This window comes from Ursus arctos, unplaced genomic scaffold (assembly GCF_023065955.2).
Source record: "Ursus arctos isolate Adak ecotype North America unplaced genomic scaffold, UrsArc2.0 scaffold_16, whole genome shotgun sequence".
NCBI lineage: Eukaryota > Metazoa > Chordata > Mammalia > Carnivora > Ursidae > Ursus > Ursus arctos.
In genome coordinates this window covers 52981322-53007735 of record NW_026622830.1, presented here as the reverse complement: position 1 = coordinate 53007735, position 26414 = coordinate 52981322, and the positions used below count along the sequence as shown (strand labels likewise).

The 26414-nt window shown below is 45.6% G+C and overlaps 1 protein-coding gene and 1 long non-coding RNA gene across 6 annotated transcripts in view; one reads left to right on the top strand and one right to left on the bottom strand.

Moving 5' to 3' along the window:
* LOC130543845 (uncharacterized) overlaps positions 1-26414 on the top strand; it is a 407309-nt gene that overhangs the window by 194412 nt on the left and 186483 nt on the right. The gene's annotated exons all lie outside the window — the stretch shown is intronic.
* LOC125281973 (uncharacterized) overlaps positions 1-26414 on the bottom strand; it is a 59651-nt gene that overhangs the window by 19306 nt on the left and 13931 nt on the right. The window contains exons 2-3 of the long non-coding RNA XR_007189058.2: positions 24028-24157; positions 15012-15109 (exon numbers count right to left, since the gene is read on the bottom strand). This is a non-coding gene — a long non-coding RNA (uncharacterized LOC125281973). The remainder of the gene's footprint in view (positions 1-15011; positions 15110-24027; positions 24158-26414) is intronic.

Genomic DNA, 26414 nt, shown 5'->3' with positions numbered 1-26414 from the left:
ATACAATTAAAGGAAAGTCAGCAACCATTTTTCTTGCTCAGGTAACTGAGTGGGAAAGTGATACCATTCCATGGAGATATAGAACACAAGAGGGGCAGAAACTGTCAGAGGAATGAGGATGAGCAAGAAACAGAAGAGTTACTTCGGTTTGGTATTTGTTACTGGGAACAATACAGCCCCACATGCCTGAACTCATGCGAATAGAGATGCTTCCTGCTTGGAGTCAAGGAGTGGGGAGCAGGGAGCTGGACTTCTGGAAGCTTACTCTGGGAAAGGGAATAAGGCTTGGTGGACCCCATCTGCTCTCAGGCTGGGGGGTGAAGGGGGAGGCATCTGATATTCTGACTGGGGCTCTTTGAAGTCTTCCAAAAAAACCCTATAATTTCACAGCTATAACAGAGTCTTTGTACTCCTAAGAAAGAGACGTAAATTTACCTTTGGGAAAATATTTCCATAGGTTCTTTCTTTGGCGAGCATTTTGCAAAAGCAAAACAGCATAATGACAAAGACTCCCAATGTGGAGTTAAACTGCTGTGCCTAATAAAAGAGCAATTTCCCTACTATACAAACACTGACCTGGACCTCATCATGGTAAAAGCTGCTCCTGAGACAGGAAGGTTTGCACCTAGACTCAGGGCTTCCAGAGGTTTCTGTAGGTAATTGTTGATGCAACATTACCATGCCAGGACTGTTCTAAGAACTTAAAAATGAAATAATTTAATCCTCATAATAACCTTATTTTGGGGGGCGCCTGGGTGGCTCAGTAAGTTAAGTGTCCGCCTTCGGCTCAGGTCATGATCCAGGGTTCTGGGATCAAGTCCCACATCGGCAAGGAGCCTGCTTCTCCCTCTGCCTGTCCCTCCCCCTGCTTGGGTTCTCTCTCTCTCTGACAAAATAAATAAATAAAATCTTAAAAACAAAACAAAGCAAAAGACCTTCTTTTTCCCCCACTTTCCACATGTGGGAACAGAGAGAAGTGACCCGCCCAAGGCCACATGCCTCCTACATGAGCCTCACAGCCAGGCAGTCTACCTCAAGACTGGGCTCTTGCTTGCCAAGCCCTGCTGCTGCTGGATTCCCATCCTCTCTTGAAAACACTGTCACTGGCGGGTCTCACTCCTGCGTGGCAACATACAGTAGAGTGGCAACAGGTATTCGCCCATCATGTTGTTACCACACACCCCTGTCCTGGGCCAAGGGTCAGCTGGATATGGTATTGCTACTGCCCGCTTTTCCATGGCCACAATGCTTCATGTTGTCATCCAGCCATGCCTGTCTCCCAGGGGCAAATGAATGTGCCACACCACCCTTAGATTAGTTAAGTTGAAAATACTTACTTTACCAAATACTAGGCTAGGCACTGGAACAGATGTGTGGATATATATATATATGACCCTACCCTGCAGAGCTCTCAGCCTAGTCAAGGGAGATACACACATGTAACTAATTACAACTGTAATAAATACTACTAAAAAATGGCAAGAGTAGGAAGAGTTGTAAAGGAAGAGACCTCACCCCTTCCACAGTTAGAGCGTCACAGCTGCACAGGTGCCGCAAGGCCGCAAGGAGGCTGTCTTGCCACGGGAAGGGCGGAGGAGGAGAGGCCCAAGGGGTAGCCACGGGGCTTCAGTATCCAGGAACCTGCAATCTGGAAACCCTTACCCTTTGCTTCCAGAAAATGTCCTTGTATCAGATCTTTGATGATTTAATCCTTTTGTCTCTTTCTACAACTCTTATTATTTGGATGTTGGACCTTCTCAACTCATCATCCTACTTGCTTTCTTTTCTCCCTCATTTTTCTTTCCTACACATGTTCTGAGAGATATCTTCCACATTATTTCCCACTGCTCTTACTGAGTTTATGTCTACTTTGATGCTTTCAATTTTCCTCTTCTTTGAATGCACTTTTTGAAAGAATTCTAGGGGTGCCTGGGTGACGCAGCTGGTTAAAGCATCTGACTCTTGGTTTTGGCTCAGGTCGTGATCTCAGGGCTGTCGGAGCGAGCCCTGCGTCAGGCTCTGTGCCCAGCAGCAGAGTCTGCTTGGGACTCTCTCCACCTCTCCCTTTGCCAACCCCCCAAAAATAAATAAATAAATCCTAAAAAGAAAAAAAAGGATTCTGTTGGTCTTTCATGGATGCAGTTCTACTGACATTTAAATTTTTTATCTTCTTTTAGCTTCTTTCTGCTTGTGGTTTCCTCTTTGTTACTCAAAACTGTTTTCTCTCTCTGTTTTGGCTTCACATTTTGAAAGCAAAGGCTGTCTTTATTTTTTTTATCGAAATATAATTGGCATACAACATATTAGTATTAGGTGTACATGTAATGATTCGACATTTGTATACAATATGAAATGATCACCATAACAAGTCTAGTTACCACTTGTCACCATAAAAAGTCACCCAAAAAAAGAACTTTTTTCTTGTGATGAGAGTTTTTAGCACTTACTCTCTCGGCATCTTTCAGGTATACACTACAATATTATCAACTACAGGGAGCATGCTGTACGTTATAGCCCCACAACTTATTGATAACTGGAATTCTGTACCTCTTGACCCCCTCACCCATTTCGCCCACCCCTCCAAGCCCCCCTTGAGCAACCACCGTTCTTTTCTCTGTATCTAGTTTTATTTGTTCGTTTGTTTTGGTTTTTTTGGTTCCACTCGTTACTGAGATCACAAGGTATTTGTCTTTCTCTGAAAGATTAGTCTTATTTCATGTAGCATAATGTCCTCACAATCCATCCCATGTTCTTGCAAATGGCAAGATTTCATTTTAATGGTGGAATAATACTCCACGGTATGTATTTATATGTGTGTGTACGAACGCACACACAATCTTCTCCACCTATTCACTCATTAATGGACACTTGGGTTGCTTCCATGTCTTGGCTATTGGAAATAATCCTGTAGTACACATATATCTGTTCAAATTAGTATTTTCACTTTCTTTGGATAAATACCTCATAGTGAAACAGCTGGATCATATGGTTAATTCTACTTTTAATTTCTTGAGGAACTTCCATACTGTCTCCACAGTGGCTGCACCAGTTTGTATTCCCACCAGCAGTGCATGAGGGCTCCTTCCTCTCCACATCCTCAGCAACACTTGTTATTCTCGTCTTCGTGATCACAGCCATTCTGACAGGTGTGAGGTGATACCTCACGGTCGTTTTGATTCGCATTTCCCTTACGATGAATGATGCTGGGCATATTTTCACGTATCTGTTGGCCATCCGGATGTCCTCTTTGGAGAAATGTCTACTCAGATCCTCTGCCCATTTTTTTCAACACTTTTTTTTTTTGGTATCGAGTTGTATGAGTTGCTTATATATTTTAAATATTAGTCCTTTATTAGATATATGATTTACAAGTATTTTCTCCCATTCTTCAGGCTGCCCTTGTCTTGCCCTTTGGTTGATGGTTTCCTTTGCTGCACAGAAAATTTTAGTTTGGTGTTGTCCCACTTATTTCTTCTTGCTGTGCTGCAGAGGCTGTCTTTAAACACCTGGTTGTCGAGGAGCCCTGTACATGCGGGCGACCTGATGATCTCTGCACTGAGCAGAGAATCAGCTGCTTGGCTAGAGACCCCAGAACGTTAGTCTGCCTTTTCTCTTGGACCAGTCTCCTTATAAAAGAACGTTTCCATCTCCTGCTAGGATCAGGTAAAAGACTCCTCACAGGATTCTGGGAGCCAAGGAGAAAGAAAGCGTGGCTAACTTCACTTAATCCCCAATTCTGAGTGCAAGAATTCAATTTCCAGGGGCGCCTGCGTGGCACAGAGTTAAGTTAAGCGTCTGCCTTCGGCTCAGGGCGTGATCCCGGCGTTATGGGATCGAGCCCCACATCAGGCTCCTCTGCTATGAGCCTGCTTCTTCCTCTCCCGCTCCCCCTGCTTGTGTTCCCTCTCTCGCTGGCTGTCTCTATCTCTGTCGAATAAATAAATAAAATCTTAAAAAAAAAAAAAAAGAATGCAATTTCCATAGTAAAACTGTTAACAACCTACAATGGGGAAAATAATGTACTACAATAGCATTTCAACTATTATGGCTTTGACGACTTTCAGTGGTTAGGTAGGCACATCCCTTAGATTATCAAGACTATTAAAGCATCTCTGCCTTGAGCCACCCATTTACTTTCTATGGGCAAGACACCCTAGAGATTATAGGACACCTAAAACTTCACCTAAATCACACAAATAAACCTTTAAAAGAATGAGCCCAATCTAGTCCCTGAGCCTATAACTGAAGAAGGCTGTGAATTCTACCGAAGAGACAAGTCTCAGTGACGGTTCCACAGGCCGTGACTTCCGAGCAAGATCCCGACTGAGAAGCAGTGCGTGTTACTAATGTTAAAGACTATACCTGCCTCCCCCGCTCCCAACAAGTGACTCTTAAATTATTAGAGGCTCCTTGTCTGCAGAGCACAAGCAGTAACACCCACCATCCTAGAGGAGATAATGAAGGTAGAGTGCTTATTACCAAGATATATTAGAGACAATGTCAGCATCCAATCCGTGGCAGCAGTGCTTAGGAGGGATAACCTGAATTCTCTAGGCCGATGAAAGGGAAATGCTAAGATTGTTTTCAAAATGGAAAGCCTAAAAGGCCCCCCCCATTTAATTAATACTTCAAAAGTCCCATCATAGCCCTAAAAAGCATCTTTCCTGCCACACTTCAAAGCTTTATGAATCCTTGTCAAAAAAAGAAAACAACAGACTATCATTCCCACTATAATACTATCTGGTATGTTTGAAATCTGTAATTAAACCCAATGAACAAATGAAGCACAAGTGTTCCAAGAATTTTCCGCTAAACCTTGCCCTATAAAAAGACAATATGCATTTTTCTAAACTGAAAATATACCAGCAGTACACCATTCCATCATGATCTTACATAAAAGTTAAAACAAACAGAATACCCGACAGTCTGATATTATCTTCTCAATGATTCTGTCAACTTTACAACAGGTAAGATTTTCACAGTAGAAAAGTAAAGTTAGTATATGATATTCTGGAAGTATTTTGTTTCTCTTAAAAAAATTTAAAACGGTTAACAAAACAGACCTTGGGGGAAATACAACATACGGCCTCATCCTGCTTAACAAGGTCCTAAGTTTTTTCCTTGGTTTTTGTTTGTTTGCTTTTAATATAAGACAGACTATGTATATCTTTCAATACAACATTTTTCTGGCCAACATAAATATAAGGAAACTTTATATTCACATCCCCTAAACTCATTACATAACATTAAACAAGACTGTGTGAAAAAGTCTCAAGCTGCAATCCAAATAAAATCTGCAGGTCACTGAAACCACCTACAGTCTGAAAAGCAAGGTGTCCGAAAATCAGGCGAACCCTCCCTGTGGAAGTGACTGCTGCAGAGCTCTTTCTTCCGTCAACATCCTGACACCTCTCACAGCACCGCACAGAGACATTACAGTATAAGCGATGGGGGTGTAAACACAGCTCCGGTCTGAAATGTTTCCACCTGCGGCATCAGCCACTGACGGAAGCTCATCAGATGTTCCCAGCAGCAGAGCCACACAGAAGGAAGCACTGGGCCTCTCTGGCACCCGCTCCAGTCCGACTCTGCAGGAGCCGCCCTTCATCCCCTGAATCCCTGCCCAGCGGCTCTCGGCCCCCTTCCCCAACATTCAAGCCTCAATTCTTCTCCTTGCTCCCTGGTTCTAGGAAACGGTTTCCTTTTCTGTTATAAGTTTTGGTTTGCATTTTTTTCTAACAAATTCCTTTAACGCTGTACCACTTTATTACACGTGTAATATTAGGGTATTTTTAAGCATTTAAAATCTCGTATCTCAGATTTTATATATACTCTTTTCCCCGGGCTTTAGGAACCTGGCTTAAGATACCGTGTTGATGCGTCTGATCTTCCCTTTCCAAACTGAGCACAATGCCAGACCTCCAGAGCTGCATCGCTGCGTGGGGGCTGCACACACGGTCCAATTCTGCTAGTCCGGACTGGAGCCTAACGTGTGAGATGCACAAATCCCGAGCGCAGAGCTCCACGGCTTTCTACATGAGCACACACATACATGCGTGTGTGCATCCCCATCCCTGGAATACAACTACACAAGACATAACACATTCCTGTTGCTGCTTTACAGCCCTTTGTGACTAGTACCTCGCCACCAAATGGGACTAAGACTCCCAGTACTGCCACGAGAGATTAGTGTCCCTAACTTTACATACACTGGTCATGCAAACGGAAACGTAAGGGGACACGTCCCAGCTTGTTCTATGAGAATGGCGGTACTTGAAATGAGAGCACCACAAAAAGGTCACAAGAAAAAAAATGACAGATTGATACCCCCACGCAAATAGATACAGATTTCCTAAACAAAATATTGCCTATCGATCTAACAATATATAAAACGATAATACAACATGATCAAGTGGGATTTACCTCAGAAATGCAAGGCTGATTCAACAATCGAAACGTAATTCACCCATTATTTTATAAAACAGAAAATTTCTACAAGCAATTCAATACACACCGAAAAAGCACTTGACAAAATGCAACACCCTCTCACGATTTAAAAACAAAAACAAAAACACAACACCTCTCAGAAAACCAGGAGTTAAAAGGAAAATTTTTACATTCAACGGAGGACCTCTACCAAAACAAAGACAAAACGAGAACTGAACCCTACTCGACACTGAGAACTTGCTCCCTGAGGCCAGCACATGACAAGAACACTGTAATGAAGGTGCTGGTCAAGGCGAGAGGGCAAGACAGAGAAATAAAAGACATAAAGATTGGACAGAAAAGGTTATTTTCAGATTACACGAGCATAGATTTCTTTGGATTTTCTACTTGCTCCAGTAAACCACCAGAACCAATAAGTGAATTTATATTAAGGCCACGAGATAAACGAACAAGATGAACCACTGCCACACATAAGCCAAGCGCTGCCCCTTACAACAGCGTTGGAACAGCACGAAGCCCTCCAAACTGAGACGTACCGCACACAACTGAGGGAGCTCACAGACCTCGCTACCTGGACAGGTTGACCAGAAGTCACACTATTGTTCACAGGCCAGTTCGCCCAAATCGATGCACAGATGTGACAGGGCCCCAGGTGAAACAGAAGGGAACCCGAAGCCTGTCAGCTCCGGAAGCTGCTGTCACTGGCAAGGCACCGGCCCCTGACCAAAGACTCCGCCGCAGACTGTGTGCAGAGGGCGACACGGACACACACACCGGAGCATCAGAGCACAGGAAAGAAGCCAACGGCACGCTGGTCTTCAGGCTCAAAGGAAAAACTTACCACCACTGCTTGGTTTTCAACATCAAACTCCTATAAAACATTTAGAATAGGACTCATTTTCTACAACTTTTCAGGAAGAAAGGTATAGAAATGCCGACGTGTATCATCTGAAGAAGGTAAAGAAGATAATGTAGACGGGCATATAAACCTCCGCTCTGGGAGCTACAGTCAATCACACTATCATTTATACAAATATTACTCAAAGGCAAAACAAAACCACTCAGTGATAATTGTTTCAAAATGGATTTTTCTCTTTAACTGAAAACAGATAAAGTTATGAAATACAGAAAACTGTTAAATTTACAATAAATTCCTAATAGTTTGAACAATTACAGATGAATTTGAAAGGAAAGATTTGTGAAAACTGCTTTAAAAACTCAGTGTCACTAACCATTCAGGCACTACAAAGAAGTTTTTTAATTTTCACAAAAACCTCCATGACCCTTCTCATCTGCCTCTAGTGATGTGAACCTCTGTCTCTGCAAGCAGACAAGGTGACTAAATCCATCAATCTACTCATCGGCTCACTACAGGAGTCTAGTAGTGTGAGGCCCTGGGGGTGCAGCATTAATCTGGAATGAGCAGTTCCTTGCCTGGTGGGGGGCGGTGCATTTCACTGCAGGACAGCAAACAGTGCAAACAAGTAGACCCCAGAGTGTGCCGGCTGGTGAGAAGGGCGAGCAGGAGCGGGCGCCGGGACAGATGGGGACAGTGGTGCCGGGAGGAGGGTGATCGGGGGGACGACACACTCTACGGGTTCATATAATTACTGCTCAACCAGGAGACTGGGGGCGGGGGCCATGACAGACGGACGGAAGCCTGCGATAAAGCATCAGCTGGTGCACACATTTCCTGGCGCGCGCTACGTGAAACGAAAGGTCCTACGTGAAACGAAAAGCTCTAAAACTGCACATGAAAAGAACACGGGGAAACCAGCAGCTTCTTCTCCAAACACAATGAGGAAAGTGAAACAATCTGAGAGACAAATTATAATACCCACCATATTATTTCTGTGCATGAGGAAGTTGATGTTAATAATATCCAAACTAGGGCTGAAAGGGGGCTCACTGTACTCTCTCGGTTAAGACCTCAGAAGCAAAGGTGAGCCCTTCACGGAGAACACGCTGGCCAGGCTGTGCTCCCGTCTCTGTCCAAGCACTGCCCTACTGCGGTGCTCCACCCTGCACCATGTGTTCAGTCCCCTAGCCCAGCCCGCCTCTTTGCAGCACCAGAAAGGCCTACTTAACATGAACTCCCCTCTTCTGCACACCTACCACATGCTGGGGGCGCAAGCACATTTCACTGACGCTTACCAACAATTCGGACTGACAAGGAAAGGAGCACACACTAGGAATCTAAGCTAGAATGGCTTGGTGGTTTCCAGGGTGTCCCCAGGTACAGGGGAAAGGCACTGGTGACCAGGCAGCGGGGGACAGAGGTAGATAAGGTGTGCAAAGCCAAATGGTGGGTGAGCCTCCCAGGAAAAGAGAGGACAGTGTCAAGTGGGTGGACAGGGATAAGACAAAAAGGCTGGAACCACACCTGGGGAGCACAGATCTTTAGGGGCAGGGTAAAGGCTTACAAGAGCCCCGCCCTCACCCCTTAGAGACAGTAGGCAGAGGAGCAAGTCTTTCCTACTCACCTCTCTCCACGAACCTTAACGCAGCCTCCAACTATAATCAGCAGGAAAGCCCATGTCTGCCTAAACACTCCACACACAAGTTCATTTCCCAGTGCCTTTGCCCCCAGAATTCCTACATAAGTATGGAAGTCTCTCCCCACCGTCTCTACCGGCACGAAACAGCACCTCCTTTAGAAAAATGCCCCAGATTTCAACTATTCGGGATTTTTTTCACTCAACAAGCACTGAGTGCTGATAACATGTCAGACCACATGGATTCAAAAAGCAGTAACGTTAGAACCTGGCCCACGAGAACTGACAACCAAGGAAGTGAGACAAGCAAATAAAGAAAGTTGAATGAGTTACCAGCTAAGCCTGTGTGTGCACAGCTGATGCACAAAGATGCCAAAGCCCAGCCCTGTGGTCCAAATGAGAGAGAGGGAGACAGGCAGACACACACACACACACACACACACACACAGCCATGCCCTAGGGCAGAACCCTCAAAGTTTCCCCTTTAAAAAGAATGAATGTTCCAAGCAGAAAAGCAGGAGAAACAAAAGCATAACGGGACGGGGGGGGGGGGGGGGGTGTGGCATGAAGAGGCACCAGCCGGCAGTGCTGAGGCTGGAGCCCATCAGAGCCGAGCTGAGGGCGAGGCCCGTGCAGAGGAGGCAGTGTCTCACAACATCGCTGGCATCAGGGCAAGCGGGGGACAGACTGGAGCTCAGCATTCATTCTCACTGAGGGGCTACTGTGTGCCAGGCACCACGAGCTGTTTCCTCATAAAACTTCATCACTCTTCTGGAAAGCATTTAACACCTTTTACTGTAAACGTATAGATGTCCAGATTATTTACATAAATACAATTATAAAATAAATTCACACGCTCACATATAAATGTATTTTTAATCTGTCTTCCCCACAAGTCAATTAGCAACTTAAGCTGTCAGACCGGATGGCCACAATCCCAGAGGAGTGGCAGAGGCCCACGGAGATTAATTCCCAGGGAAGCGAACAGGCCCTGGGAGCCCAACCGAGGCCCATCTGTTGAGAGAGCTAGAATGCGGTGTGTGCTGCTATAGGAAGAGACTCAACCACCAATCTACAAAGGCACTCCTGCACGATGACTGGCTGGGCCGCCTCAGTGACGGGATATCCATAAAGATTTTTCCATGAACAAATACATGGAATCAACAGTTTAAGATGATCTCTTGGATTTAAGTGTCATGATATATTCTATGCTCAGGTTTTAAGAAAATATTAAAATTTATGACGGGGGACCCTGGCTGGCTCAGTCAGTAGAGTGTACGACTCTTGACCTCGGGGTTGTAAGTTTGAGCCCCACACTGGGTGTACAGATTACTTAAAAAATAAAATCTTTCAAAAAATAAAAAATTTAGGACAAATGTTTAACGATCTGAATGTCACATTTTCCATGGAAATCTATTTAAAGGTCTTAAAGGAAGAGTCAGTAACTAAGTTAACATGTACCACCTAGCGAGACGCCACAATACAGGCTTTGTAGGTTAACAAAAAGTAACCGATCTCGTCCCGCTCTGCTTTTTCTCACCATCTCCACCTGGAATGCCTTTCCCCAACTACCGCGAGCCCCACTCACCATGCCCGGACCTGCTCCCTCAGGAGGACACCATCCTCCTCCCTCTGAGCTCCCCATCACTGTCTTCCCCATCAGGATTCTCTACCTGGTCTCGCCTGCTCCTGCAGAATCTGCCCTACGCACCTCAACCCTACTACCATGGGAGAGTAACCTGTCCAGCATGCAAGAAAACAGATGTCCCTGGGGGTGAAGACAGAAGGAATACACATGAGCAGATGGCAAATTTTATTAAGAGGCCTTACTGTCAGGGAGAGTGAGAACTCTTAAGAATATCAAGCAAACAGGAAAAAAAAAAAAAAGTGGCAACTGTTAAGCTCAAGAAAACAGGAAAACAAAAAGTTGAACTAAAAGGGAATATAATCATGCTACATTCACCAGCTCAATAGTGAGCAACATTAACAAAGTCAAAACAATTCGCCAAATTATGGCTCTAAACAAAAATTGTGCTACAACTATGTGGGGGAAGATGGGAGTTCAAAATGTAACTTTGTCTAAAAGTGACGCATCGATGGCCCTGCCTCTACATAGATATTGCTGGGAACCGTGGACAGAAATGCTAAAAGAAACAGATAAGCAGGATTCCAGGCAGCTCTGGGAGGCGGATGGTGGAGGCAGGACAGGAGCCCGCTGGGTTCTGCATGAATCATTCAACACTGTTTTACTTTTGAACACATGCACGTACCACCCTCTGATAGAAGTGAAATTTCTAAGTAAGAAAAAGAAAGAATCCTTAACAGAAGCACTTCCAGCAGGACATAAGTGTTTTCCTACAACTTTTCAACCACGCTACCCCTTGCCCCTTCAACAGTGTCTCTCCACCCTCAGGACGCAGGGCAGCTGAGGACAGCGTGCATGGCCTGAGACCTGGCGTCAGCCTGCCTGCTCCGTACTCTTGAGAAAGCTACTGTAAGCTCTGAACCTGACCTTTCCCCGCCCGGGACATGAAAACACCACCACGGACCTCAGGGACCCGGCTGCGTTACTCAGCACCCAGACGGTGAGTAAGTGTGAGGATGACCGTACACCCTGGACCTAAGTCACCCAGATGCAATCTGTCTCGCTACCCTCTCCCCCTTCACACCACCGTCCAGGCGGGCTTTCATTCTGACCATGCCCCCACACTGCGCCGAGCACTTGCCAGAGTGTCCTCCAAGTCGCCAAACCCGAAGGCCAAACCTCAGTCCTCATCATGACCTTTCCTGACACTTCAGAGAGTTGATCACATCCTCCTCCTGGACACTTCTTCCCTTCTTCCCATGGTGCCAGTGCTTGTGGTCTTCTTCACACCTGCTCTGTGCCAAACACTGCTCATGTTCGTCCTTGAGCACTCGATGGCAGAGTGACCCGAGGCTCAGGCTTGCTTGTCTTCTCTGTGCTCACTCCCTCGGTGACCACAGACCGTCACTGCGTTTTCATGGCCACTTCCAGCTCAGACTTCTCTTCCAAGCTCCAAATGCCTATTTACAACTGCCTACATGACATCTCTACTTGGATCCCTAACAGAATCACAAACGTAAAATGCCTACAGTGAGCTCCCCATCTGCCCCTCTAAACCAAGTTCCACCCACAGCCGTCCCCCCATCTAGTTGCCCAGGCCAAGAGCCTTCTAGTCAACTCAACTCCTCCCTTTGTCCTCACACCCCTTATCCAATCTGTCAGCAAATCCTACTGGTTCTACCTTTGAAATACATCCAAGGCCCAACTGCTTCTCACCACCTCCAGTTTTCCTGCTCCAATCCCAGCCTCCGCTGCCGCTCACCTGGTTCCCTGAACAGCGTGCCGACAATCTCCTGGTTGTCCTCTACTCTCCCCCACCCTCCAACCCCCACCACCAGTGTCTATTCCCAACACACTAGCCTTGCAAACCTCAGCCGAATCTCAGGGCTCAACACTGAGGGAGGGACAGCTGCCCTCCGGAGCCGACAGTCAGCACCGCCTTACCCTAGCGACTCTTTGTTTGGACAAACAGCCCCAGAACCTCACAGTTCAATCTATGTCGATTGTTCTCAGCTGCCCTGACGCTAAATAACCTATCTTTATTCACCAAATGGGGGGTTTCAGATGGGTCTCCGGGCAACCTTCCTTTCTGTCTACTGCCTCCCCACACCCCATTAACCCTGAAAATAATCTCCATACATATTTCAGCAATTCAACTCCTCCAAAACTTTGCTTTGCTTTCCTAGAATTCTGATTGTAAAACACCTCCATCCCAAGTTCTGCCTTAAGAATGCAACACCCCAAAACAAATCAAGAACCAAGAACCTGATCCATCCTGCAGGGGCTCAAGTGGACCAGGGCACTCAGGTACATCAAGGGACCCGGATCTCAGAGGAACACCATTAAGTCGATGCTGTACAAAGCCAGGCTTACTCGTGTGACCTCACCAGTTGTCCAGAATTGGGGGAAACAATTATAGAAACACTGGTTATAAGGTATTTTTCCTGGGTTTACATATTTTCAAACGGGGGGGAGGGGAGGGGAGGGCCAAACTAGAAGCAGCAGATTATATCTCGGTGCTCAAAGTTCCAGTGAGCCAAGAACGGGCTCTCAGTTCCCTGTCAGGCATTCGTTCCGCTGCACATCACATTAAGAAGAAAAATTTTGTGTAACTTCTGCTAAATATGAAACTGTCTTGGGCTCTACCATGACGAATGATTTTTAATAGCTAATGCTGATGAAAAGTTATACTTGATATTCTCCCTCTTGTTTGGATCCACTAAGAAAAGAGAACTTATTTTGTGGCAAGCATTAAACACTACTTCATCCAGCATTTAGTGAAAACTACCCATGGGTCAAGCAGAAAACATGCAGAAACGAAATAACAAAATCTTTGCCCTTAAAGATGCAGAAACAGACTTGTACCCAATAAATATAGCCCACTGGTACAGGAAGAAACATCGAAATGTGCAGGGAGGGTGGGGAGGAGACAAGGGATGTAAACAGCTGGGCATGGCCTTCTCCAAAAGACAGCAGAGTCACACCTGGCACAGCACACAGAACAGGTGCCTCTCGTAGCCAAGAAAGGGTAGAAGGAATCAGAAAAAAGGAGCAAGACTTCCAGGCCTTACTTGGAAACTGAAACTTCGTGACACAATTTTCCTTCCCTTCCCTAATACCTAATCCTGGCAGAAACAAAAGTGGGTTTGGGGGAGAAAGGAGAACAAAGGAGGAAGGTGAACTGACCCCCAGAAGGAAATGGAAAAACAATCCAGGGTCCTGCCCCTTGGACATCTAAGACAAACACACTTGCCAAAGTCAAATTCAACGTAATTATAATGATTTTGAATTCTGAATCCATGAAGTCTAAGTTTATGGGGCTTTTACACCAAAGCAATGTATTGCTAAAATCTTACCAATGCTAATACCACAAGACAGATTGATGAATCTTCTATCAACGATCTGTCCTCGATTTACCACTAGGCCTACCAGAAAGAGCAGTCTTTGGAAATAAGACAAACTGGAATAGAATCTCAATTCTATAACCTCCCAACTGTGGAGTGCAGCACAAGTGCCAAGGTTACAAATTAACAAATCACAAATAACCCAATCTCTGGAGCTTAGTTTTCCTCTCATTAAAGTGGGGGAACTGCCACCGAATAGCAATTGCTAACATTTGTGAATGCTGAGCACATTTCACATTTCTTATGGCATCTTCACCACAACCCTAGGAGAGCGGTCCCATCACCAGCACCCTTTGTCAGAGGAAAGAGCTAGGTTTAAGTAGTCAGTGAAGAGGGGCGCCTGGGTGGCACAGCGGTTAAGCGTCTGCCTTCGGCTCAGGGCGTGATCCCGGCGTTATGGGATCGAGCCCCACGTCAGGCTCCTCCGCTATGAGCCTGCTTCTTCCTCTCCCAGTCCCCCTGCTTGTGTTCCCTCTCTCCCTGGCTGTCTCTATCTCTGTCAAATAAATAAATAAGATCTTAAAAAAAAAAAAAAAAGTAGTCAGTGAAGAGTTCGCATGGAGAGAAAGCTAGGTTTCAGTAGAGAAGAGTTAGTAAGTAAGCAGCCAAGCCAACATCTGAATCCAGAGCCCAGAAGAATAAAACACGAGTAAAAAGCACACGCTCCGAAGCCAGACTGAGTCTGAATCCCAGCTTTGCTTTTTACTAACTTAGTAACCTTTAACCTCTGTTTCAGTTATGCAAATGTGAAACAGGGGCAAAGGGTAGCCTCATTCAGGGGATTACTGCCAGAGACTCACCTAGGAGCTGGATGGCCCAGTGCTGACCCTGTTGGGCCACTCTTCTAGGGCACATGCTGCTACTGTCACAACTATCAGGGACAGGACTGTCATCCTGCCTGCCTCTCTCCACACATAAAAGGCACTAAACAACTAATATTTCTTCCCTCACCTACTCTGCAAAATCAACTACCTTTTATTTGTTTCTAGTATACGTCAAAGAAACCTTAAGACAGATGAAAGAAAAATCAAAACAAAAGGAAAAACCAAAACACAAATGTAGCAAGAGAATTATACTCACAGTTCTGAAGGCCACGGTAACTCTGTGAAGAAATCAAACGTGGGTTTAAAGGAAATGCTCCCGGTTTCTCTTTCCTCTTTCCATAGTCCTCAGAGAACCTGAGAAGGAGAGACAACATGCGCATTAAAACCCCCTTCCTTTCACTTCTTGAAGCTCTACTGAACTCACCCCTCAGCCAGTTCCATCACCTCCCACGCAAGCCTACTGGGCAACGCCTGGGATGAGGGGTGAGAAGAGGGCACCACGTCCCTGTCTTCAAACCTATTTCTACTTAAGAAACACACAGGAAGGAGCGCCTGGGCGGCTCAGTCGTTAAGCGTGTGCCTTCGGCTCAGGGCGTGATCCCAGAGTCCTGGGATCGAGCCCCACCTCAGGCTCCTACGCTGGGAGCCTGCTTTTTCCTCTCCCACTCCCCCTGCCTGTGTCTCCTCTCTCACTGGTATCTCTCTCTGTCAAATAAATAAATAAAATCTTAAAAAAAAAAAAAAAAGAAAAGAAATACATGTGAAGCAACTGGAAACTATTCAAACATATCAAAAATCATAAATTAACAGGGTGTGGTTGGCTAATAAGTGCACGATACAATGACAGAGTATAGACATCTGTTCCACTGCCTTCCATCAAAACTATACTAAAGAGATATTTTTTTAAAATGTTCTAAACAGGGGCGCCTGGGTGGCTCAGTCTGTTAAGCATCTGCCTTCAGCTCAGGTCATGATCCCAGGGTCCAGGGATGGAGCCCCAGGTCAGGCTCCCTGCTCAACAGGGAGTCTGCTTCTCCCTCTCCCTCTGCCCCTCCCCGTTTGTGCTCTCTGCTCTCTCTCCTGTGCATACACTCGCTCCCTCAAATAAGTAAATAAATAAAATCTTTTTTAAAAATGTTTGAAACAGCACAGGGAGAACTGAAAGGAGAAAAAAGCCAAGATTTTTGAAGTACTGAGGAAATCTTCTAACATGGAAGATTGAGACCCAAACAAAAAAGTAAAAAGAAGAAACCTGGAGGAGACAGAAACTATAACAGACTGAAGTAGAGTAAATGAGGCAGCAGGCCCAAGAAAGCCAGGTCCTAATTCAGCAGTGGAACACACGGGAACCACTTCCACTTGCACAGCAGTGTCCTAGAAGAACAGAAGTGGCAGCAGCAGCGTAGACAGAACGGGGGTAAAGAAGGCATAGCCCCAAATACAGAGGAGCCGGGGAAGGCCATGGAAGCTGAAACCAGAACCTCAACCTCAAGCCAGGCACAACGTGATGCCCCCTCACTCTGAAAGAAGATGGGAGGGGGCATTCCCCGGAAAAGTAGAGGCGTCTATGGACTGAAGTCACCCTGCCCAGCTGCACTGAACAGACCTGGACTTAATGACCGTATATACAGTGAACAGTGAATTCTCCAGCTCTCCTACAACAGACCACACACGCACACCGCTGGCTTCCAGATTCTGAAGTCAGAATTGTGCCGGAAAGAGACTGGAGAATATTTCTGGGGAATCTGATCAGCTCCAAAAGACAGATCTAAAGATACTAACCCTGGGGACCCCCAACATATGGCCCACCCAGAATACCCTGATGTAAAAGTCAAAGGGCCCCACCACGTCAGACAGGAGAAGGAAGGAAACAACCTAAAAGAAACAGAGACTATACAAACTATCAATAATATAGAGGTAAGACAACACTGTAATCAATAAAGAAAAACAGGATGTTCTTCTAGAAAAATAGAAAAAGAGCTCTTGGAAATCTAAAGAACCTTTCTGAAATCAGAAATAATAAACTAAAGAAAAGGTTAAGTCAAACTGAAGTCATCTCCCTGAATAGAGAATAAAAAGACACCCCCCCCCCAAAAAAAAAGGCAGAAAAGGAGGAGCAAAGGAAGGAAGAAGAAGAAGAAGAAAAAGGTATTAAGATAATTACAACCTTTGCCCAGGACAGCCAAGTTCCGGATAATAAGACTTCCAGAAAAACAAAATAAGGAAAAGCAAGAGAGAAAACCTCAGCACAGTAATGCCAAAGAGTATTCCCAGAACTGAAAACTCCCAGTTGCCAGAATGAACGGACCTGCTGAATATGCAGCACAGTGGATGAAAACCGACCACACAAGGTACACCATCACGACATTTCAAAAGACTTGGACAAATTGTAAAACTCCTACAAGCTTCTAAAGATGGGAGGGGGGAAAAGTTACATACGAAGGAAAAATGAGAATAGCTTCTGAATTCTAAAACAGTAACATGAAAACAAGAAGGCAATGGAGCAATCTTTGAATTTATGAACAAAAATGAATTCCAATACAGAACTCTATACCCAGCGAAACCATCAATCAAGTTTCAATCATGCATGGTCCCAAAAGGTTTGCCTCCTAAGCATCCTATGTCAGAAAGCCCCTGGAGAAAGTCTTCCACCAAAACACGAGCATCAACAAAAAATGAGCAAGGCATGAGCTTCCATTAGAAGGGATAAGGGAATCCCCAGGACGACGATGAAGGGAGATTCCAGAATGGTGGCTGTGCACCAGGAGAGAGGGAAACAAGTCCAAGCCGGAGCAGTGTTGCTCAAGAGGAGGGCATGCTGAAGGCTGTCTTCAACTTGTCCAAAAACACTGTACTATCTTTTTAAAGTAATTAACGCCACCAAAAGGAAGAAGTCAGTGAAGAAAGACAAAGACAAGAGTTGCCACAAACATAAAATCCAACTGTGGACAAAAGCCAAACGATGAGAACAAAGGAACATCCAGGGACAACACAATAAAAGACCGAAGGAGCAAGCAGCTCAGAAAAGAACAGAACAGAGATCTCCAGGAAAATGTCTGCCAGAAATCAAATGTGAAGAAGAGATGAGTCTGTATGACCATGAAGAAAAATTACTAAGAGGCTACTGGAAGGTATGGGGAAAATAGGTCTGGGGTAGGGGGTAAATTACAATAGGTATAAAAAGGGTTAAGAATGTGGGGGACTGATGGGGCACCTGGGTGGCACAGTGGTTAAGTGTCTGCCTTCAGCTCAGGGCGTGATCCCGGCATTATGGGATCGAGCCCCACATCAGGCTCCTCCGCTGCCTGCTTCTTCCTCTCCCACTTCCCCTGCTTGTGTTCCCTCTCTCGCTGGCTGTCTCTATCTCTGTCGAATAAATAAATAAAATCTTTAAAAAAAAAAAAAAAAGTGGGGGACTGAAGAAAGATAAGTACCCATCATAATGGTCTGGGCGTACCTCTATCTCAGGACTCACCCACTGTACCATCATCACTGACTGACTTCTCTGTCTCCCTCCCTCGGCTGCAAAGACCTTTTGGAGAGGATCATTTCTCATCCAGTTATCACCCTGCAGAGTCCAGTACAACGCCTGCTACAAGAGTATACACAAAAGCAAAGGGTTTTTGTATTTTTTTGCATTTATTCGGGTACTGAGTATCTACTACACATACCTGCTATCCTTCCGGAGAACTAGAATTCAAAGACATATGGACCTTGCTTGCCTTTAAATTTAAAGAGTTTCAACTTTTTTTCACACCTGAGAAAACAAATATTTCTCCTATATCCTCACTCTCCCCAAAAGATGAAAAGTTCACCAGGGGCTTACAGAACTTTAATAGTCCGGCTATCACTAATGGATATGGAACCCAAGACCTGATGACACTTGCTTGACATTGTATGCATTGTGTAATATGAAAAGAGTGCCGGCTTGGGTATCAGGACACCTGGTTTCTAGTACTTTAGAATTACTCCTTTTGAAGAAGAGGAAATCCCAACTCCTTGATATGACCTGTCGGTCCCTGAATGATCAAGCCCAGTCTGACTGTCATGCTATCTCCCGTGAATCCTACAAAGCAGCAACATTAAGCCATTTTCGGTGTACAGAACAACCTGTGCCCTCCTCGACACCTCCTCCACCTGGACCTTCTTCCCCGGGCTAACCTGGACGCATGTGCGGTGGGAGCCTTGCCCTTCCCCCAGGTGAGACACCTCTCTCCTGTCCCCCTCAGCACGCCTTCACATGACACCAGTATCTGTGGAGTGGGTGACAAATGCCATGCACGGCCCCAGGCCCCAGGACACAAGGCAATAGACGAGAGAGACGCAGGACTCTGCGGTGGTGGAGCTTCCTGTGCAACAAACTAGAGCGGATGTTAAATCTGGCCTGTCAGTGTCTTCCTCCACCCAAACAGCAAGATTCTGGGGACAACGACAGCCTAAGTTCCACAGCCTCAGCACCGCCATCCCAAATATTTAAAGCACTATTAAATAAAACCAAAGTGAAGGTCAAAAAGCCCCAGTGCCTGCAGCAGGTGAGTACCATTTGCTCTTTAAAAGCCCTCTTTTTCTACTGTCGTTGTTTGTTTGTTTGTTTATTGCCTCTTGTCTGTTAGGAGTATAAACCTGAAAATGTCATTCAGGGAAATCTTGCGAGTCCGCTGGAACTGGCTTTATTCTCCTTACTAACCGCAAACACAAGACAGCCCAGTTACTCCCCACGTCTGGTTTCTGTTCGCCACTCTATAACCAACAGCGCGCACTGGACCGAACACCTAAAACACACGATCAGAACACATGCACTTGATGCGTGAATGACCTAATGATGAATACATGAGCGTATACACTGGCTTTGAGGGCCTTATAATTGCTCCTCACTCTAGTTTCTATTTTAAGGAGAATTCAAGCAGATAGCAACACCGCATTTATCAACACTGGACCTGCTGGATGTCTACCATTTGAACTGCGGGCAGCTTAGGGCCACGTCCAGCATGGAACTACTAAAATACAAGCATAACAATTTGAACTAGTTCAACTAGGGCAGAAAACTAGGTATTTCCCCAATCCTATAATTAAAATGCTTAAATTCTTTTGCTCCAGACAAAGAAAAATTAAACTTGGCTCATTATACAATGAAATAAATTGCCAGCTCCTTGAAGGTATTTGTAAGATGGACAATCTCTACGTTTCTGGCATAAGTGGGGACATTTATACGTACACGGGGTCCTCAGGCTACTCTGAACTCTCTTCCCCCTAACATGCAAATGAGAATTTCCCACCAGTCACAACACACTCTGAATCTATGCTTCCTGAACAGGTAACATACTCCACACGATCACTTTGCTTCTAATCGTCTCGTTTCAGTGCACAGTCCAACCTGGACAGTCCCTGATACCCACCTCTCACTCACCCGGACAACAGTGACAACCTGCCATCTGCGGAGGGTGTGGTGTCATAGCAGTCTCTCCCAAGTGCTTTACAAGCACCAGCTCTGGAATCCTCACAGCCCTAACTGATTACTACTCTTGTTCCATTTTGCATGTGAGAAAACAAAGTCCAAAAAAACTTAAGACATTTTCCAAGGTCACACAGCAGACAAGGGAGAGAGAGATCAGGCACTCAAACACCAGCTTACCTTAGAATCACGATGCTATTCTGGCTTCCCAAGTTACCCAGATATTATTACTGTGAAAACAATGGACATGATTTGGGCTTTCCAAAGCAAACATGACAGAAGGATTCTTTCTGAAGCTGAGTAACAGTCAACACGACACACTGCCATATTAGAAGATCTCTGGCTTGAATTAACCATGCAGGCTGAGCCCCTGGCAGGAAATGGTCCGCTTGATGCTAACTGCCAAATAAAGCCCCAAACCACTGTTTCTCAATGCACAACATTCTAACCATTTAAATTATCTGTGAAGGTCTCTAATGTCCAAAATATATAACCACTTCACACAGGTGTCCCTTCCTCTAAGCTCAGTGTACCAAAGGTTTCTGCACTCAGGCAAGCCGTAGTAACCTGTACTCTGAAGAACACAGGTCAGAAGAAACTTTCTGAAAAACCAAAAATATATAAAGAATGTAAACATGATTATGAAAGTTATCTGGGCAAACAAAAGCTTCTTTACGCTTCAAAATCATTTTCTAGTCAAACACATTCTAATACTAGACAGTGGAGCAGCTCATAGGTCATAGGTCACCGCATCCCATTCATCTGTGTGCCAGCGCATGGAACAGGGTCTGCGGTCCAACCGGTAGTAAGCTACTGATGATGTGAATACATTAGGGAAATGAAGAGGCAATATTACTAATGGCTGAAAAACCGGTATTAGGAACAACAACAACAACAACAATAAATCGCCTGTTCTACATGCAGAGTACACGGTGAATACCAGCTGCTTGCACATCTTAGATACGCTGGTCAAACTCATCAGGGAATAAGATTAGCTTTTAAATCCCCACAACAGAAATAACTACATCACTGGGAACTGTATTTGCTGAACCTCAGGCTGATTCTTCCCTAACTAGCCATGTACTAAGAACTATGTTCTGTCACATTTGTCAAAGAGTTATGATAATCTCCACTTAACAGATAAGAAAACAGATTTAGAGCTTAAGGAACCTGGTCAACATGCAGGGAATAAGAATCGAATCTGAGGTTCAAAGCAAGACCTATCCAACACCCATCCTCTTAACCACCATTCTGTTCTACACTGTAAATAATATCCATAGAAAATTCCACTGCGCAAAGGCTCATTAAAAATACGAAAGAAACACTATTCTACTCAAATTAATTAATAGGCACAGTCTTGTCAAGACAAGACAACACTTCAATTGTACACATATGAACGAATGGGCTACTAAGGTATACCTAAGGGTCATTCTGTCTACCTGAGAGAGGCACCAAAGTAAGGACCCATGAACCAAATGCATGCAGTACTTAGCAGGAAATCTCCTGCAAGGCCTGGGAGTGGTAAGTGATCAAGAGACACAGTCGTGCGGGCATCACTGGCCTCGGTGGAACTGGAGATCACTACCTGGGCAAATGGAAGCAGTTTGCAAAGCGAACGGTCCCAGATCTAGGTAAGGAAGACGAAGCACATTCCCTCCTGCCTCTCCTAGAAAGAGCAACTAGGAAGGCTGGAAAGAGTAACTGCAGAAGCTCTCTGACCACTCTGAAAAGTAAAGTGGAGCAGGGGGATTAGGAAGCAAGACTGGATTTAAACCACGACCAAAATCAGCAGATTTCAATACAATGGAAAGTCTCCTTGCACGATATCCTAAATGGGGAGGGCACACCCCAAACTTATTCAGCATAGGAAGAACCAGAAAAGCGTCAATTCCCGTGGGAGGAGAAAATCAACACAAGCCAATATCAAGAAGGAAACAAATATGACAATCAGCCCAGAGGGACTTTAAAACAACTACTGTACAAATAATTCCACAAACAAGCATACACACAACATACTCGATATCGCAAATTCTTCTTTTCCTTTTCTCTCTTAAACCCACTGGCTCTGGCCCCCACCACTCCACGAACTTCTCCCTCTAAGACTACCGACGACCTCTGCACTGCTCAATCCAATCATTAGAGCCCAGGGCTCGTCCTTTCGACAACTGACAAGAGCTGATCTCCCACTCATGTTCTCGTGATTTTCTTCTTACCCCACCGATGGCTCCCTCCTTCCAGAGTCGCCCAGGGCTCTGTCCTTTCTCCTCTCAGCTATGCTTACCTCCCAGGCAAGCTCATTCAAATGCTGCTTCTATGCTAACAAAGCTAAAACTTGTCCCTCCAGCTCAGCCCGACTGCCTGGCCTTGCGCTGGACTGACCGCTGTTCACTCTGCACCGCAGCCCCACCGCGGCCTGCTCCTGCGCATCACCGAGACGGCAGAGCTACTTCTCCCAAAACCCCTTCCCGCTACAGCTCAGGGCGGCGGGCAGGGAACGCTAATAAGAGGCAACGTGGGCAAAATGAAGAGAAACATCATTCTCTTCAACTCTGCCAGCCCTCCCAGCGGTAGGGATGGATTCTAATTCCCCGTACGACTAATTGTCGAGAATGGCCCGGGTTTTCCTGACCAAACCCTGGCAGGTGTACTCTCTGCCGGGCCTGCTTGTAGGCCCCTTGGGGAAGTGGAGCATCACCGAAGAGAACTCAGTGAAACGTCCCACACCTCCAAGCCCAGGTGCTGACTGGCCCGCCCCCTCCACAAACCTTCCTACACACAGCCTTCTCCGTTCACGACAACGTCCGCCTTCCAGCTGCTGAGGCGAGAAACAACGGACGTCATCCCTGCCGCCTGTCTTCCTCCCACATTCCCCATCCAGTCTTGTCAGCAAGTAATGTTGGTTCTTCCCACAAAAGAGGCCCAGACGCTGTCCCCTCGCCATCATGCTCACCAACACCATCGTGACCGGAGCCACCATCCCTCACCGAAATGACTACAGCACTCCGGAACAGGCCTCCCCGCTCCCAGCCCTGCCACCCTAGCATACACGCTCACCACGGCAGACCGATTCCAAGCCTAGATCAGACGGCATCACTTCTCTGCTCCAAACCCTAAATGGTCCCTCATCTTACATGGATGACAACAGAGAGTCAGTGAAGGAATGAGGCGAAGGACTGAGCCAACAGGTGTTCCCCACACTGCTAGGCTGTTTGTTCAAGGGGTCAATGGGACTGAAGAAGGGGCCTCTGAGGGCAGTCAGTGTGGAACTGCTGGTGAGAACACTTTTAAAGATATTAAGAAAACCCTGATTTAATACAACCTGGAGTAGAATCTGCTAAGACACATTATAACTGATGACAGTAAAAATATCTGCAGAGCAGAAAAAGGGTTAGCTGGAAAATTTACAATGATGAAAATATAAGTTGCTTAAAGCATTTAAACTATGGTTATTCAGTCTATCATTCATGAGCAGGAGCTTTCTGGAAAGTATTCGAACCCATCATGTGTTACTGAGCCAGTAGTACCAACGGCAACCTCATGAAATAGCCTGACTTGTCCTACCACACTGCAGTTCAATGGTTTGTGCAAGGCTCTGTTGTGACTTTTCAACCGCAGAGCCAAGACTGAAATCTACTTGAAAAAGACCCCCCCCTTTACTCATCACTATTACCAAACACTCAATTGCTTCGGAAATTAGCTTTTGCTCCTACATGTTAACATTTCTTCATGAGCTCAGCCTAAATTGACAAGGCACAGCAGCGCTCATATGAGGGACTTCGGGCAGTGAAGGCATTTCAGTGGCTGCAAGCATCTTACTCACAAGCAACGTCCGACGCGGCCACACGGCTCCCCCGCCGCCACAAGTTAGAGCAGCGCCTGCTGACTCACTCGGAGGAGCGTGCAACTCCTGACCTCAGGGTGGAGTTCACGCCCCACGCTGGGCATAGCGGCTAATTAAAAATGAAAAAAATTAAAAGTTAAAGAGAGAAGTGGATTTATGTCCCCACACAAACGTGTAGCAGATGTGTTTTGAGCTCAAACTACAGTTCCAGCGGCATTTCTCAAACCTCAATGCAAGTACAATGAAAATTCACGTATCTCAAACCCACTTCACCGAGCAACTGAGGCACTTCCATCAGACCATCCATCGGAGAGAGGAATCTGCGCTGTAATGACGTGCGGAAAGGCAAACATCAAAAAGAATCTAGTGGAATTCTATCGATGTCTGCCAAACGATGAATACACTAAACTGAAATGATATGCTCCCGAACTGGTATCAGTGTGCAAGAGCACCTACGAGTATGCAGACACTGTCAGAGATGACATCTGTAACCTTCCGTGACGATCAGCCCCGAGACTGAACATTTGTCATTGGTTGTGATGATACGGAACACTACCTGTGAGCTCCAATTACAAAACATGTTATCCAACCCTCCCCCGAAAAAAAATTCCATTCTTATTAGACCTGTATTAAAATATATATACATACTCAACTATTATTTGAAATTCTGTCAATAAAAATTTTATAGATATTAGTGTTCTCTCCTGTTATGTAAGTACTTACATAATATCCTTCATTTTGCCTCTTAGTCTGCAAAACCTAAAATATCTACCATCTGCCCCTTCACAAAGAAGCCTGCCGATCCGTTTCAGTCATCTTCCCCAGATCTTCTGACCACAGGTACAGCTAAGGCACATACCACATATCTTTAACTTCTCAGCTGTTTTTTTCTTTTTAACTTAAGTCTGTCATTTTACCTTTATTCCTTATAAATTTTACCTTGTTGATTTTAGCACTTCATTACAACCTGTCGAAGTATTTTCAAATCCTGATTCTAAAAATGAACGGTCTCCCAGCATTAACTCCTGTTCTTTACTCAAATTCTTGATGAAAACATTACGACAGGTGTCAAGTATGACACACTTCTGGAGACATCTTCACTTGGGTGCAGAAATTCTGGTATTTTAGTTTTGTGGCAAATTACACTACATGTGGTTGCAATGTATCTTCTACCTACAAGCAGTAATTTCTTTTCTTTTTTTTTGGAAGATTTTATTTATTTATGTGACAGAGAGAACACAGCAGGCGAGTGGGAGAGGAAGAAGCAGGCTCCCAGCGGAGGAGCCCGATGTGGGACTCGATCCCGGAACGCCGGGATCACACCCTGAGCCGGAGGCAGACGCTTAAGGACTGCGCTACCCAGGCGCCCCAAAAGCAGTAATTTCTTGAACTCCCTAGTAATGACAGGAATAACAATTTACTTTCTAGGCTGTATGCAGGAAAGGATTAAGCTTGCCCCAGGGAAGATTTGGCCATTGCCCAGCTCCTGGGAAGTCACCTCTGAGCCTTTGGAATCCCCTGCCTGATAAGGCGGTCTTTGTTTAGCTGGGGGCCTTCGGCCACACCAGACAGTCCATGCTAACAATTTGATTTCTGGTGGAGCCTTGCGCCACACACGACACCAGTTTGATCTCCAGAGGGACTGGAGACTAAACTCAGCCATGTAGGCAGTGCCTATGGGACAACCCCCAATACATATCCTGGACACCAAGGCTCAGGTGAGCTTCCCTGGTTGGCAGCATCGGTGCTGGGAGAAGTCAGCACACCTGCACTGCGAGAGGACAACTAGAAGCTCATGCTTGGTCTTCCCTGGACTTCGCCCGGTGTGCCTTTCCTTCACTGACTTCTGTCCGCATCCTTGCCCTGTAATAAACCATAACCATGAGGATAATGGCTTCTCGCAGTTCTCTAAGTCCTTCTAGTGAACCACGGAACCTGCAGGTAGTCTTGGGGGCCTCCCAAACTCTAGGTCCTGATGATTTACAACGTCCTTACAGCAACACTTGTTCTTTCAGCACGAGGAGATGCTAGTTTAAAATGCAGGTGACAGGGGCGCCTGGGTGGCACAGCGGTTAAGCGTCTGCCTTCTGCTCAGGGCGTGATCCCGGCATTATGGGATCAAGCCCCACATCAGGCTCCTCCGCTGGGAGTCTGCTACTTCCTCTCCCACTCCCCCTGCTTGTGTTCCCTCTCTCACTGGCTGTCTCTGTCTCTGTCGAATAAATAAATAAAAACTTTAAAAAACAAATAAAATAAAATAAAATAAAAAATAAATAAAATGCAGGTGACAGGCTTCCACATCAGCAATGATCATCCAACATCTCTGTGGGATAATACCAGGCATTTGCATTAAAAAAAATTTTTTT